The sequence below is a fragment of the Glycine max genome, chromosome 17 (assembly GCF_000004515.6).
Source record: "Glycine max cultivar Williams 82 chromosome 17, Glycine_max_v4.0, whole genome shotgun sequence".
Classification (NCBI taxonomy): Eukaryota; Viridiplantae; Streptophyta; class Magnoliopsida; order Fabales; family Fabaceae; genus Glycine; species Glycine max.
The window spans coordinates 41,006,070-41,023,696 of NC_038253.2; the positions used below are offsets into that span (position 1 = coordinate 41,006,070).

General features: G+C 32.6%; 2 long non-coding RNA genes across 2 annotated transcripts; one reads left to right on the forward strand and one right to left on the reverse strand.

The window, feature by feature from the left end:
• Window positions 1-2,863: 2,863 nt before the first annotated feature.
• LOC121173894 (uncharacterized) lies at window positions 2,864-3,975 on the reverse strand. The gene is made up of 2 exons (XR_005889447.1): window positions 3,859-3,975; window positions 2,864-3,130 (listed from the first exon to the last, which is right to left on the reverse strand). It is a non-coding gene; the product is annotated as an uncharacterized lncRNA (long non-coding RNA).
• On the forward strand, window positions 2,952-4,070 carry LOC121173893 (uncharacterized). Its single transcript, XR_005889446.1, has 2 exons — window positions 2,952-3,085; window positions 3,743-4,070. It is a non-coding gene; the product is annotated as an uncharacterized lncRNA (long non-coding RNA).
• Window positions 4,071-17,627: the final 13,557 nt, after the last annotated feature.

A 17,627-nucleotide genomic window follows, 5' to 3' on the forward strand; every position in this document is an offset into this window, starting at 1 on the left:
ACACTATTTTTTAGTGTAAGCGGCAGGAGGAAGGAAAATTTAAAATAAATTAATGAATAATAATATAATATAATAAATGATGTGATGTAAATAAAAAGAAAAAATAAAGTAAAAGAAAAAAATAAAAATATTATTCAAAGTGCACGAATATTATTCTTTTAGAATATATAGAATTATAGGCCAAGACTGATCATAGGTTTCTCTTTAAGTGGATCATTGGCCTCTCAGCCGATAAATTGTCATCATGTCTCAACGAAGGTAACACAAACTTTACCCACACTGTCTTTTCTCTCTTTTTTCTTTTCTTTTTATTTTCAATTCAAAATTAAAAAAAAAAAAACCTTTTTTGTTATCTACTCCTTACGTTACGATTTACGATCGTGACGACAGAAGAAGAAACATATCCTTTTTCTCTCTTTTAATTTATATTTTGTTTTAAGTACCGTGTACAGTTATCGAGTTTTTAAAGTTTTTAATTTTGCTCTGAAGTCCTCAAAATACTTTTATTATCAGGTTTAAAATCTCAATATTTACAAATAGATCCTAGATTTACAATGCAACATATTACTCTCACTTTGGCATTGAATGGTTGCAAAGTTGGGGCAAGATAAATGAGTAAATCTTAAATTTAATTAGGAGTATATTTATTGAATTTGATAATCTAAATCAAACTAGTGTGTTTTTACCATAAATCCAAACCAATCCATCTCATAAACATCCTTCATTTTACTCTCTTAAATTGAAAAATTATATTAATTATTTTTATGCATAAATGATATTAGTTTAGTTCTTGAAGTTAAAGACTATCGGTAAAGTTAATTTGATTTCATCTTTAGTCAACTAATTTCACACAAATTCATATAACATGCTAAGTGTTTTGTTGGAGTCAATATTGGCCCATTGGGGCAATCTAGACACAAGAAATTGTCATTTAACCTTTGAAATTATAGAACGGGTCAAATTATTTTCTAAAATTACTAAATTTGTAAAATAGTCTAAAAACTAAAGAATATCCATCAAGTTAATCTCGTTTCACCTTAATCCGTATTATGATTTTGTTAACGCAATTGATCTATGATGTCAATTGCAAAGAGAAGAATATTAGTTGGGTGTGTGTGCTTCATGAATCTAATCAAATCACAGACGTTTTAGCCAAACATAGTTTAGGTATAATAAGTCAGTATCATGTTTTTGAGATAGCCCCGCATTTTTATTTGTAGTGTTTTGAGGATGGATGCTACTTGTATTAGTTTTCCTAGAGGTTTTCGGGGACTTTTGTTTATTGATTAATCATTTAAAAAAAAAACTAATGACATAAAACATATTGATGTGAGAACTTAAATGCCTTACTAGTAATCATATTGGTCCACACGTGGCAGCCCAATCGATCACATTAAGTTAATGTGTCCGGCGGAAATTAGCTTAAATAATGACTTAATAGTGTGAGGGCTGAAATTGATCTATATGCCCCCTAAATAATTAGTTCATATTTATGCTCACTCTAAAATATTAGAAACATTATCATAAAAATATCAAATTTACATGGTGATCTTAATATTCTAACCTTAGATATCAACTTTGCTCTCTCTATATCTGTTCTTTTTTCATTTGCATTAATTGTGCATAGTTTACTTTATTCATCAAACCCAACAAAATAATAATAAATTGATTCATAATCTTTTAAAAAAATAATATATATGTTTCAAAATCACACTCACATTTTTAAAATTTTTGAAATATGTTATAAGTAATAAGATACATTGGTTTAAATGAAATCAAGTTTAGATCCAGTATCAATTTTGAATTTTGTGAATGAAAAGAATTGTTGGAAGAAATAATTATATTAAAGATGACCAAATAGTTTTTTTAATAAATATTAATCATCAACAAAATTAATAAATATTTCACACTTTATAACATAATAACAAAAATTATATCATAAATTTTATTCAATACATATCTTTGATAAAGCAAATATGTATAGAATTTTGTTTTGGATTCCTTTAAGATTTCCCCCCTGGAGGTTCACATAACTGCTCCTAAATCATAATAGCAATTAAAAAAATGGCAAATTTATTTCCTCACTCGTTGGCCCTTGAGTGTGCATATCAACTCTAACTACCATACTTTGTTTTTTTTTTTACTGTGCAAAAGAAATCCTACATTTTTTTTGGCTGAAGTGCCCAGGCTAAAAACACCCAGGATCACTAGTTTATTTCCACAAAAGAAATCCTACACTATCCATCATCATTGTTTTTTTTTTTTCATTTTTATTTTTATTTTTAAATATTTTTATAACATAAAAATTATATATGTTAAGAAAAAATAATAGAGTAAAAAAAATTGGCATAGTTTATTTCTATTCTCTTTTTTTATATCCAAGCAAACATAGAAAATTCTTCTACTTTTTTTCTTTCTTATTTCTATCTATCCAAGCATATTTCTTTTTCATTATATTTTTGTTTTATTTTTCCATCTATATTTCCCTCATAATTTTTTTAAAAAAAAGCAAAGCATTTGAGGTGCATTTTACATACTATTTTTCACATATCCAAAAAAAAATCTCTCAATCATTTAAAACTACCATCTTTTAATTTTATTTATATTTTGAATATTTTAAAAAAAGTATTAATAGCTAAAAATTAGAAAATTAATAATAAATTACGAATTCAACTAAATAAAATACGGATTCCGATACACAAGATAAATGAGGAGAGATAAAGAGATTTAGTTTTTATTCCCACAATTAATTTTCTTAAAATTTAATTATTTTAATGAGCAATTAATTTTAGTCATTAAATTTTAAAAGAAAAAAAAAGAATGACAGGATGAAAAGTAACTAATTTCAAAAACTAAAATACTATAATCAAATATATAATTTCTTCAAATAAAAAGATATACACTTTCTGTACTAAAATGGGAATTCAAAGAGATTAATTAATTAATATTAATATAGATAAATCATAAGACTTCGCCTTTCTATACACCTCTGTATTATGCCATTTCTTCTTTTGCTTCTTTTTCACCTCCTCGTTGCTTCTGCATCGTAACTGGCTCAGCCACAACCTACTCCTCTTCCCTTCAGGTCTTTCTCCTCACCTCTCCTTCATTTGTTCTACTTATGGATTTTCTGTGAAATTTCCAATTATAAACATTTGCCTTGCAATTAGCCAAATGTGCATATCAATTAATATTGGCAGATGAATGAATTTTTATTACTGATTAAGGAATATGTTCATTGTCTGATTTGTGTATGACATTGTTAGGTAAGGGAAAAGCTATTCTATCTATCATTATTTCTAATTCTACAACTAAAAGGAATAAAGATAATATTTCTTATTGTTCATCGGTGTCCTTTCATGGTGATTGCATAGTATATAGAGAGATACTCATAATCTACAGAATTATAACAAACTTCTTTTAGAATCTTCCTAAACTATTACCCATATTTATCTATTATTGTTAAGAGACAAATAGATGATATTAATACTAACAATGGACAACACTATTAATACTCTGGGCCACATAATACTATTAGTAAAAGACATGCAATGCGCGTTGGACTCCAAGGTTTAATTCAAGCTTATTACCATCAGTTATGCTTACTTTTGCTATACAAATAAATTCTTATTATTAGGTAGAATCTAGCTTGGTTACAACTAGAGATTTTTTTATGCGTATGGCAGAATAGCGTTCAACGTATTCAGTAATCATTGTATTCTTTCTCTTATGTATTTGATAGAGAAACAAAGGTGCAAGAAAAGTAACTAGCAGACGCAGTGAGCCTAGTGAAGTGATAAACAAAGGGGTGCACATCTAGAAGAGAAAGCAAAAAGAACAATCACCAAGCCTTCATACCTGAAGGACTACGTGTGATGATCGTGGCTGAGCTGACAAGAGAGGAATCTGTAGAATATTGTTATCGTTCATCAGGGGACAGCAATAACCAATTCCGTTTTAGCTTGTGATATTTTCCTAGCACAGAATCACAATTCTGTTAGGGAATTTTCAGTATAAATATACACATTGTAATAAGCTACAAATTATGAATGAAATACTTATCTTCTAAATTTCCTTCTTCTAGGAGGAACTGGTCCTCGAAACTAGTACTAGCCTTCCCTATCATTTTGGTGCTCTCGTCACCATGACCGACCCCTCCTGTACCTCTGGGCCCTCTAATAACCTCAAAGCCGCAATTCTCAAGCTCACCAATCACCAGGTGTCCCTCGGAGAAACAGTCTAGTCTATGACTCAGAAATTTGATGAGCTGCTTCTTCGTTTTCCTCCCTTGCCTTTCTACCCTTCACCCACACCACAACTCACCTCCAACCCTCCACCTATTCCTACAACACAACATCGTATGGAATTAGACATCCCACGCTTTGATGGCACTGACCCTTTCGAGTGGGTGTTCAAGATCAATCAATATTTCTAGTACCATGCAACCCCAGAACAAGATCGACTTACCATTATTTCTTTCTACATGGATGGCAGAGCACTTGCCTAGTTCCAGTGGATGACCAGTAATGGTCAATTCACTTCTTATCCTGTGTTCATCTAGGTCCTCCAAACTCGCTTCGCTCCGTACCATTACGACAACCCTACAAGCACTCTCTTCAAGCTGACTTAGAAGGGCACCGTCACTCAGTACCTATCGGACTTTGAGGACTTGGCCAACAGAATCGTGGGGCTCCCTCCTTAATTCCTCTTGAGTTGCTTCGTTTCGGGGCTCACGCCCGAAATCCGTCGCGAGGTGCAGGCATTGCACCCACTAACGCTGGTTCAGGCAACCAGTCTCGCTTGTCTCTAGGAGGAGAAGCTTCTGGACACTCGCCAGACTTTCTGCAACCGCACCCCACCAGTGCTGACGATGTCGCCGCCACGTCCTATCCCTTCTCCCGCTCTGCTTCCTTCACTGTCACCACACTCACTGCCGCCACGTCCTATCCCTTCTCCCGCTCTGCTTCCTTCACTGTCACCACACTCACTGCCGCCACGACCACCGCCCACTCTAAAGCGCCTGTCGTCGGAAGAAATTGCCTCTCGCCACGAATGTGACCTGTGCTTTAATTGTGATGAGAAATACCATAGAGGCCACCGTTGTGCCTCTAGGGTTTTTCTCTTGCTTGCGGCGAAGAGGATGCTGTTGGGGATAATATAGAGGGCCTTGACCCGGCTCCTGACCCACCCGATATCCATTACCCGGTTGCAGCCCAAATTAGTTTCAATTCCTTGGCGGGTCATTTGGCTCCGGAAACGCTCTACCTGTTGGGCACGATCGTCGGCCACCAAGTTGTCATCCTCATGGATGGCAGCAGTACGCAAAACTTCATCCAAGGGGACTTGGTATCGCAACTTGGGTTCCCAACTCAGGAAACTAGACCATTGTGAGTTATGGTTGGAAATGACCAACACTTAGATTGTACCCGATGGTGCGAGCCAGTCTCGATTGACATTCAAACCATTACTTGTGCTGTGGACCTATATGTGCTGCCTATTGCCGGCGCGGACATCGTCTTTGGTGTCCAGTGGCTCAAATCCCTTGGACCAGTGCTCACTGACTACAACACTATGTGTACGAAATTCTTTTATGGAGGTCAATTAGTCGAACTTCAAGGAGATACTGAGCTCACCTTGAATTTGTTGACACCTCCATAATTCCGACGATTGCTTCGAAAATAGGACACTAGTTCCTATCACCATATTGTGGTGCTATCTGATGAAACTCCGTCGGAACCCAGTATGTCTCCTCATCCTCGTATTCAGACCTTGATCAATCAATTTGGTGCCTTATTTCAGCCTTCATCATCTCTTCCGCTGGCGAGAGAGACCGACCACCACATTCACTTACTTCCCCAGTCTGCCCCGGTCAATGTACGTCCGTATCATTATCCTCATTATCAAAAACACGAAATTGAGCTTCAGGTGGAATCTATGCTCCAAAAGGGACTCATCCTCCCCAGCACCAGTCCTTTCTCTTCCCCGGTGCTGCTCATCAGAAAGCAAGATGGCTCCTGGAGGTTTTGCGTTGACTACAGGGCCCTAAATGCGGTTACAGTACGCGAACGATTTTCAATTCCTACCATAGATGAGCTTTTAGATGAGTTGGTCAGAGCCTGCTGGTTTTCAAAGTTGGATTTGTTGCATGGCTATCATCAAATCAGGATGCATTTGGAAGACATAGCTAAAACCGCATTTCGCATACACCATGGGCACTACGAATTCAAGGTCATACCCTTTGGATTGTGTAATGCTCCTTCCTCTTTTCAAGCGATAATGAATGTGATTTTTCGGCCGTATCTCCGCCACTTTATCATTGTCTTCTTTGACGATATCCTGATTTATAGCTTGACCTTCGATGATCATGTAGCTCACCTGAAGCAAACTTTTCGGGTTCTCTTAGACAATCAATTCGTTCTCAAATTGTCCAAGTGCTCGTTCGCCCAACCACAGGTGGAACACCTGGGCCACTTGGTCTCACAAAGGGGAGTTGAACTTGTGGCTTCAAAGGTCAATGCTTTTCGCCAATGGCCGGTATCGCAGTCCACTAAAGCTCTGAGGAGCTTTTTGGGCCTCGCTGGGTTTTATCGGAGGTTTATAAAGGTGAATGCTACGATAGCAGCTCCGTTGGTCTCGGCCACTATTGTGGACCCATTTCAGTGGACCACTTCAGCCCAAATAGCTTTCGAACGATTGAAGCAAGCACTATCGGAAGCTCCAGTACTAGCATTGCCTGGTTTCCAGTTGCCCTTCATCGTTGAAACCGAGGTGCAAGAAGTAACTAGTAGTGAGTCTAGTGAAGTGATAAACAAAGGGGTGCAGCTTGAAGAGAAAGCAAAAAGAACAATCACCAAGCCTTCATACCTGAAGGACTACGTGTGATGATCGTGGCTGAGCTGGCAAGAGAGGAATCTGCAGAATATTGTTGTCGTTCATCAGGGGACAACAATAACCAATTCCATTTTAGCTTGTGATATTTTCCTAGCACAGAATCACAATTCTGTTAGGGAATTTTCAGTATAAATATGCACATTGTAATAAGCTAAGCTGCAGATTATGAATGAAATACTTATCTTCTAAATTTCCTTCTTCTTCTAGGAGGAACTGGTCCTCGAAACCAGTACTAGCCTTTCCTATCAGTATTATACACTAAGCAGGAGCACTTTCTATTTCTAAGTCTGAAATATTTCCTTTTTAAATTATAACTGATATGCATGACGATAAGTGCCTTGCTTTTGGAAGCATTTGACAGATAGAAAATGCTATGTATGTTATATATCAGAAGTCCTACACATATCATCAATGTCACAATTTAATGCCATATTCTGCTTGGTATGACTGCTTATATTGTTATATCGTATTATTTTTTTGTTGACTGTGTATTTATTTGTTGATATGTCTATTTTAGGCAAGCTATAGCTAACAATTTGCTAGAGCTACTTTTTTTCTCTAAATATATTAATTGTTAATTTGTTAGTTTTGTAGATGAAATAATTATGATTCGTGAGCAAGAATTCAAATTACTTCCACTTGATAGGTTAGCATTAAAAATGAAATATAAGGTGTATTTTTTTATATATATTTATTGTGTATAAGTTATATAAAATGAAAATTGTTATTGAGCCTTTGTAAGCTCTTATATTGGCTGGTGCTTTAGGGATGGTTGTTTCTTGACATGGTGATGAAGCCTTCTTTTTGTAAATGATTGTTTTATCTTTACCATCATTCCTTTTTTAAAGTTAAATTTAAAGCACAGGTTATTTCCGTGCTTGTGCTTTATTCAGGCTTTAAGTCCAAAGGTTTTTTTGTGTCAAGAGACGTGAGAATTTTTTTTAGATAAGCAAGAGATGTGTGAGATATGATGTGACTAAAAGCAATTTCTAAGCTCATGCCTAATAGCTTAAGCTTTTGGGTTGCTGTGTCTATGCATTTTCCTCCTTTTACTTCTCTCTTCCTTTATTTCCTTTCTCAAATGCTCCCTTCTTTGTCATTATTTGTTATGTTTCTTCTTAGTGCTTCTCTTTTTTTACTTTACCTTGCCTATATCTAGTTAAGCACTAACGTTTTCATATTAGATCCATACCACATTAGGGTGATCCAGTAAATATCTTGTCAGAAAAGTCTTTAGGCTAGCATATATGAATTTTTGTGACAACTGCTAAATTACTTTTGCACACCCCTCATTGTGCCTGCATTGGTTGGTCTTGATTAGTCCCGAGATGAGAGCCAATCATCGCTAGAGTGCTAGTGATGTCACAAATGAGGTCCTCAAATGTCAGAAACAGATAATTGAAATCATATTATTGCTTTATGCTCCTTCTACTTACTGGGCCTTTAAAATTCAGAGCTAAACTTGTAGAAACATAAAACTGAACTTCTGTTTCTAGAGCTTGACATCAAAAACTGAGAATTTTTTTATATGTGAAGATATATATCATTTTTTGACTAAAAGTCTTACCTCCCTATCCTTGAAACAACACCAACAAAATCCTAGATCTTCCACAATCCAGTGGAGATCAAGGTAGTGTCCTCCCCTTTTTCAGTACTTTCAACATCACAAATTGACAGACAATGCCTTGCATTGCTTCCCTTGTTCTATTTTCTTTATCAACACATATACAAGGCCACAAGGGTAGGTTGAGCATTTATTGGCACTTGTGTAAAACCAGATTAGTTTGATACAATTTAATAATTTCTCAAGGATGCATTTCAAATTTCCATTAGGATGCTATTGACTAGTAGATCGTCTTCTGTAAAATTTCTTAACAATTTCAAATAGTTTTTTATGGTTGTAATTATCTCCTAAAGTTCATCAAGTTTTATAATTGAATCTAGTAGCCTAGCATCACAGTCGATATAGAAAAGAAATGCTTGCTCCATTTAAAATTGGCAAGGTCATACACTTGTTGCAATCCAACAGTCATATTAATTTATTTTACACTTTAATTAATAGTGTAAGTTTGCCATGTTTTTATTAGTGCAAGTTGATCCTGACTATATATAAGCATGCATAAGAAAACACACACACACCCGCACATGCCATTATTATTATTATTATTATTATTAAACCACACATACACTATACTGTCCATTTGAAAATCTCATAATTTTTTGAAATTCTTTGCTTGTTTACAACTTCGACTGTATTGCACAATTTGTAATCTCATCTCTCAGTTATATACACTCCAGTTTTTCTTTTATTGGTTAAAAATAAATACTGCATGCATCCATCATGTTCTCATGTTTTTCTATTTGGTGCAAGGGTCAAAGCTTGATAATGAGCGCTGTAATTTCTAGCTCTTTCTAGAATGGTATAAAAGTGTAAGATAAATTGTGTGATTATGAATATGGCCGTTGGAAGCAAAACAAGGGAGCAAGCTTTGGGAACACTTTCTTCAAGAACTAAAACAAAGTCCTTTAACCTTTTCCATTTTCATTCCTTTTACTTTCCTCATGTATTTTTGGATTGGATTCTTCTCCTTGCATCAGTAGTTCTACAAAATAGAAGGAGCAGAACACAAGGAAATTAAATTATTTAGGAAAGTCACATATCTCCTATGTGTTTAATTTAAGTAGCTTGAACCATTACGTACTAACTCTGATCACTCTATATGTCTATTGCTTGCTAAATGTTTCGTTAACACTTTTGAGAAGGAACTGGAAGAGATGAAGCACATAACTACTGGAATTTGTCGCCAATTTATTATTAACATCATTGAAGTTTTATGTTAACGGAATGTTAACGAAGCTCATGGTAAACGTTTGTAATTGGACTCAAGGATGTAATTGGATTAAGGATCAAAATTATGATTTTTTAAAATTGAAGGATTTAATGTTTTATTTTAAAATAAGAAGATTAAAATTGTAGATTAATAACTATTGAAGGAGTAAACTTGCATTTAAATCTTTATTTATAACTCTTGTACTTCATTTGATCTCTACTATCCAATCTGTTCCATGGTGCTTGGAATAACCAGACTCATCCCAAGCTTCTGACCTCAATGTAAAGTTATATATATCTTGCCATTTTAATTTTAGGTCTTCATTTTGCAGGCTTTGTAGCTGTAACTTGCCGCGTACATTTTTTTAGTCTAGAATGCGAGAGTTAACCACAGTTTAAATTGTGGTTGGAGTGTTACTATCATTTTTAAGGTACATAATTATTAAAAAAAGTTAATAAACTTTAAGATAAGTAATCTGTGATTGAATAATAATATAATTTTTTTATGGTATGTACTATTTATTCTTGAGGTTAATATTTTTAAAAAAATAGTCGGCTTTGTTTGAAAACCACAAGTAATTAGTAATTATTGTCATTGTCTGGAGTTTGGTAACTGCCAGCAAATTCTTGACTTCTTGTAATTCCTTGTGGTTGCAAAAACCATGAGTAAGTTTCGTAATTACTCACATTGTCCAAAATTGCAGGTAACACATACAACTAATGCAGGATCCATTTAATCATTTGCCTACGGCAGGACCAAACCATAATTTTAACCATAGAGAAAACACATTTTTCTTTGTAGTTTAGTCTCCTTCCCAGGCAATGTTAGCTCAAAAGCCAGAAATTCATTTTATATTATTATTATTATTATTATTATTATTATTATTATTATTATAGGGAGCCAGGGGAGGGAATAAACCTCTAGACCATCCTTTAGATCATGCATACCTGACAAAATTGAATAAATTTAGAACTCTGTCATGTCATGGGTGTTTTTTTTAATCGATAGATATTAATTATTAATTTTTATTAGAAATATAAGTTAAAAAATTCGAACTCACGATCTTTCTTTCCTCTCTTCATCTTTCTTAATCATTTGATCACCCTTATATTTTTGTCAATGATGCATAATGCATGATGCATGGTGTTAGCTAGCTATGTTAGAAAAAAAGAAGAAGAAGAAGAAGCATTGTTCCTTTGTGGGTGGTGTCTAGATTTAGTTTTATGTGTATTATTACAAGTTTTGGGATAGTAGTAAATGTGTAGACGGGAAAGAGCATTCTACTCAATACTTCATTTGCTTATTAAAATAATCTAGACCTATATTGCCTTGACTATTCAATAGTATATATTGTGATGAATCCATCTCTCGTAATTAAAATGCTTATTTCTCCAGAAATATATAATAAGTGGGCCAATGCTGTTAATTAAAAAATGATCATACTATCTGGTTTGGCCCTGCCTGGAAATAAATGAAACCCAATTACAATCTCTCAAATCATTTTTTAAAATTAAATTTTGTAAACCTAATTAACTATGAATTGATTTTATAAATTTCAATTTTTAAGTTAATTTTCAGTGCAGTAATTTACAAAATTTATGTAGTTAATGGTTACTCTTAAATATTGTGTGATGATAAAAAGGAGTACCATATTTACAAAGAATGAGTTATCTTTATAGAGAAGAAGTACTTTTCTTATGCATGCATCTTAAATTTAATATCTTATACTAGTAGTTTTTAGCAAATTTTAGTATAAACTATTTTGAATATTAAAAATTCGCAACAGTGATCATTTTTAACCAGCAATATTTAAATGATAACAAGACGTGCAGATTCATATTCTAAATTAGATAAAAAAAAATATAAACTAGAAAGGGACCACAATTAAAGTCGTTAAAGTGTAGAGAAAAGAAAATCACAAGTAGATGCATGCAGCATGACACTTATATAATCACCATACATGTAAATTAAGATACATGTATTCAGTACGTAAGTACCAAAGACTATTATTATTATTATTATTTGACAAACGAAGTCAAAACTTTCATATTTAAATTTTGCAGATCAAAGTAACTATAAAGTTATAAGATGCAAATTTTAATACTTTAAAGTTAGTGCACTCAAATTAATTAGAGCAAAAGAATATTAAAATGCATGTGATTTTTATCCACTTTTATCATATATTTTTTTGTTTTATATTTGGGATTTTTTTATTAAGTGATTTTGTTTTTAACCTTCTACGTTCTCATATACTTATCAAAGAAGCCAATGACAAAGTACAATTGACAAAGTGCTAAAAAAAAAGAAAAAAAAGAAGAGTGATACACATTTAACCATTAATTCCCGGTCAGAAAGCTACATATTTAATTTCCAGATCCATCCGTGTCAATTGCACTATTTTATACGCAATTTTTATTTAAACAAAATAATTATATAAGGTCCCGACCTAGACCCCACAAATGTAATTATCATGCCCTAGCCATGCTTTCAATTGGACAACCATAATGAGAAAACAGATGTGGGTTACTATCGATCGGTAGGGTGACACTCGAATGATCTATCAAATAAAGGGTATGGGAGAAGATTGCATATATTGTTCTCTGGGTGCTCTTAGACCAGCTTCTACCATGCCATAGCATGTCCTCCCATACCTGATCGAATCAGATTACTATCAAATAAGGGACACAGTTCCTCTGATCTCGGTTGAAATTTAATTTGAAAGGTTCCTTTTATTTTATCTCATCGAGTCAGAGAGGGTATCGTTAATATTTTTCAATCAATCATAGACAGAGTAAAAAGAGTGTCATTAAAAAGCTGCTAGCATTTCTCATTTTAAAATATTTATAAAAATAAATTAAATGGTTTTTAATGGTACTTAAGATCTCATTTAATGAATATGCCACCAGAGAAAATTTCAACCCATGAAATAAGGATTCTTGATCGGCCCGAACTTCTATTGCGTAGACTACAGTTCCTAACTTGGCTTCTAGTTAATATTCCTATACGCAAGAGAGGATTTGATGAAGGGAGAAAAAACTAACCACCACCAATGAAAAATAGATTGTGGGAGGAATATCAAACTATTGGTGATTAACTAGGTATATTGCTTTTGTTATTTCAACTACTTATTTTCGTTCATTAGCACTGGTTGTTGATATTTAATTAGAGTAACGGATTGTTGATATATAATCATTATTTGTTGCTATCACATTAATTTCTGACGGATCATTTTCTTTTGGCAACGCTTTTGTTAACTGTTCATTGCGGCTACCATTCAATTAATGCTATGCAAGACGATGCAAGAAAAATAGAAAATGGAGCCAGAAGGGTAGTATTGATATTGAGCCTATTGGTTAGCTTTTGCAATTCATTTGGAGACAGAACATTAGTAGCTAGATAGACGTCAAATTGGTGCCTAAAAGGGTTCAATTTAGCTAATCAAGAATCAAATCATCAACCGTTTAAAAGTGAAAAGAATGGTACGTACAAAATATATTAAATAATTTGGATATTTTCATTTTTTTTATGTATTTAATTTTATGGAAAGTCTAAATGAGTAGTATTATTAGAACCCTTTGACAAGGCCAAGAGACACCCTGGCAATGAGTGGTCAAGTTGGGGGATGCCTTGTCGGCGGATAACCCTTTGTTTGTGTCGTAAAGTGTGGAAGAAGAGAAAAAAAAACCTTATCCAACGCATAGTATCCCATGTTTGAATTTTATGATTGAACAATGCACGTAAAAAGATAGCGATGGAAGAACAAAGAACAATGTAAATTGATAATGCGTATAAACTAGAAAGAACCTTTTCATTTAACAATTCCCTTCCACACACCCCCTCCATTGCAACAAAAGGAAGCTAGCTAGCTAGTGTAGTCAATGTCATCAAAGAATATTGTTTGTTTTTTTGAGTTAGTTCTAATCAAGTTCATCCCAATGCCAATAATAAGCCCATGTTGGGTCACTGCCAGTTACGAGTTAGCCCACTAACCCTTGGCAACAAACAGTCTCAGTCCCACAACTTGAGAATATTCTCTTATTTGTTTGCTTTATTATATTAAAGCATTTGGTGAGCATGGCACGTAATGTGGATCTCCAAACCTAACCCCCCAAACTATGAGAGGATGAATTAAGACAATCATGTTGTTCCCTTGAGCCTACGCCAATAATTGAGTAGGCCATTCATTTATATGCTTTTTATTATGAGTTGTTTTGGGGTATAAATGAAAGAATATTCATAAGGTTTTTTCTTCTTATTTTTCTCTTCTTGACTCTTATAATGAATTTATTTTAGTATACCTTATTCGAACCTCTTTTAAACTTTAACTGGATTTAGTGAAAATATATAATAAAACAAAAATTGTTCCAATCATAGCCGAATTGGTAGAGATTGGTCCCAATGCACGTCTATGGTAAGATGGAATTGTTTTCTGCCTTTTTTCCTTAAAAAAAAATATATACGGAGTATAAGATTTTCTTGTAGAGAGTTGCTATTGATTGAGCTAGATTTAGAAGATTGTTTGGATTATATTTGGGGAATTGGTTGAGCTAAATTTAGGAAAAGAAGGAACCTAAGACATCGACACTACAAATATTTGGAGCTAACAAATGTGATATGATAATTGCCTATTCTATCAGCAATGGACCTAAAGTCACCCAAAAAGGTGCATGGTTCCTGGTTCTCTAAGAAAGAAAAAAGAATGTTAAGGAAAAAATTAAACATACATTTATTTTCTCTTTCATCTTAGTTTCACTTCATTTTTTTTCTCATTTTTTATCATATCAATTACTTTATCCCTCTTCCTTTATTTTTTTTCTCTAGCTATCTCTCTCTTATTTTTACCCATGCATCCCCAAATTAGTGTACCTTTTGTTAGCAAATCATTAGTGGATATAATGTTTGTTTTTTGCATTTTTATTTTATTTTATTATTAACAATTGCTCAAAACATGTGCTACTGGATTAACTTTGTATTTCAATTGCAAAAGAATGTCAATTACTTTGAATTACATTACATTTCGGATCTTATAACTGCCTTTGTCTTTTATTAACTGGTATAGACAAAAGACCTGTTGACTAAAATTCATAATTCTTCTTCAATATTTGTAAAAGGGTTCACAGATGACAGCACAGTAGAGAATTGATCCAAGTTGAAGATCGGTATTATCGATAATTATAGTAAGAATCGTGATCTTTCATAGACCTTTTTGGAAAAGTCAAAGATGAATATTGATAAAATATTTTTTATATAAGAACGCTGAAAAACTGGTAGTACAATCAAACTTCTTGACATGGGACTAGTTCATGCTATTTTATATCTGAATGGTCTATTTTTATATTAATACGACGAAGTTGCAGCTAATAAGATGAAAACGAAATGATCGCTGAAATTCTACATTAATAATAGGGTAACTGCCGCTAGAAGGGAACGGATAATTATGGAAGATTATGACAAGAAACCCAAATAATTATCATAGAACCTACTATTCATGGATTGTCCTTATAATATTATAAAATCGGTTTGTAATAATTATAAGGCCAGGGTTATATTAAAAACAACTAATGATACACAAATAAAAAAAAATTAATATAATATTTTATTTTCAAATAAATAATCTTTTTACATTATTCTAATATTCTAACAATAAGAATAACATACTTAAACTAAATAAAAATGCAAATATATCTTAACCTATCAAATTTTATTATGATGGGTATAATGATTTAAATTTCAAGGGTAAAACATTGAAACAGCCTCTTTGTATATGCAAGGATAAGGCTGCATACAACATCCCTCCCCCATACCTTCGCAGCGAAGAGCCTCTGGGCAATGGGGTACGAAGTGCTCTTAGCACACACTCTAGCACCTAAAACAAGAAAGATCCTTTTGAAAAAACTTAACCGATTAATTTAAATGAAAAAAATATATTAGCAACATTAACTCTCAACTATTAGTTGAAATTCATTAGAAACTATAAAATCACGATAGAATTAATAAATAAGTTGTGAGATCCAATTTTTTTTTAATTTTTAAAAAAATTAACTAATAAAAAAGAGTATATTAAAAAAAAGTGTTAAATAATTAATTGCTAGAAAAAAAAAATAGGTGAATCAATTAGGTGTCCCTTTGTTTAACTAAAAATTTATTATAGCAAAATTAATTCAACAAGTCAGTGGCCCATATTGAGCATTTTGAGTTATTCTTTTTCACAATGATAAAGATATAGTTTCAACTGACTGATTCTCTTCTTTTATTTTTTGAAGTTAACTATTTTTTTAGAAAGGTTCAATGTTTAAGTTAAAAGATTCATAAATGAAGTTCACCCCTGATTTATTATCATTTAACTTCTTATTGTTGTTTTTTATTTTAGAAGATATATAAATTCAAAATTTAAATATAATATTATAAATACTATTTTTTTTCTTATTTAACCTTATATGTATGTTTCGTGAGAAATTTGATTACCGTAAGAAATTAAAACTGTAAATTTAGGTCACTTAACCATATAAAGATTGTCAGGATTAAAATTTGGTTAGTAATAACACATATTTTATCACTACTATTGCTATCATCTCTCACATCCATCATTTACCATTATTTTTTTATCATTATTTCTTTTGTTGATTGAAGATTTTTTTTACTTAAATTTCATGTAAACTATCAATAATTTCCTTTATTTAGATATGTCAAATGGAGTTAGAATTTAACTTTTGAAATTACAAATTTTGCTATCTAATGTTTTAAATCATTCAAATTTATTATTATAAACCAATTCCAATTTTGATTAAATTCAAAATAGGAATTGCATGTCCTAAGGTGAAGGAAAAGAAATGTGATATACTTTTCAAAGAATTAATAATTTTTTGTGGACACCTTTCTTAGTATAGACACAAAGAGAGAAATATATAGAGAGGAGAAATGAGTAATTAATATGATTAGCCATCTGGTGTAACAAAAGAAAGAAATAGTGAGTATTAATTAAGTGTTTGGACTATTGGATGGAAACCATTTGACCCTAATTTTTTTCCTTCAATCAAAGAGTATTGTCATGTCAATTAAAAATCCCACCTCACTTTTATAATATGTTAAAACATGATTAAAAGCATTAGTATTGTCCTTAAATCACACACCATAAGTGAACAAACCACCACCTATAATGTCCAGAGGAGCAAGAACAAATCATGAATCACACAACAAGGTTGAAGATTTTTGTTTAGGAACAATAATCACAAAGAGAGAAAAAAAGATTGTATGTTCTTGTTGAAATTTGACGAGCCAAAAACACAAATGTTCATGCTCCTGTCATAATTGACTTCCCTTTGTGAAGAAGAAGAAAAATATACTCCCCAAATTCAATAATTGTGGTGTAGAGGATCCATCTAATAAGTCATTTGAAAACAACACATCTTATGAATTCTAAAGATGTGAAACTCAAACTATTTAATAGTATCATCATTGTGTTCGCCACCATTACTTAAGTTCTATACTTTGGGGTTAACTTATTCCTTAGCATGACATGACTTTGATAATGTGTTGTTATTTTATCTCAAGATTTGGATGAAGGTCCAAAAATGTGCTCTATCCCAAGGAAAAAGAACTTGTGACGTTGGCATCGTTGTTAACTTCCCATTGTGGAGTAAGTATCTAAGTGTCCAAATTTGATTTGTCTCACAAATTAAAAAATATGATTAATCATCTTCAAACATAATATAAAAATAAGGAGAATTTTTTATTGACTTGACACTCTTTATTATGATCCATAGAAATTGAACTCAAATATTAAAAGATTTCTAACAATTCATGCACACCACTCATAAACTTTCAAGACATGCTTTGATTACATGGAGGAAAAACCCTTGACATTGGTGTTTCAGCTAGCTTTTGATTGTGAACCTGACTAGGAAC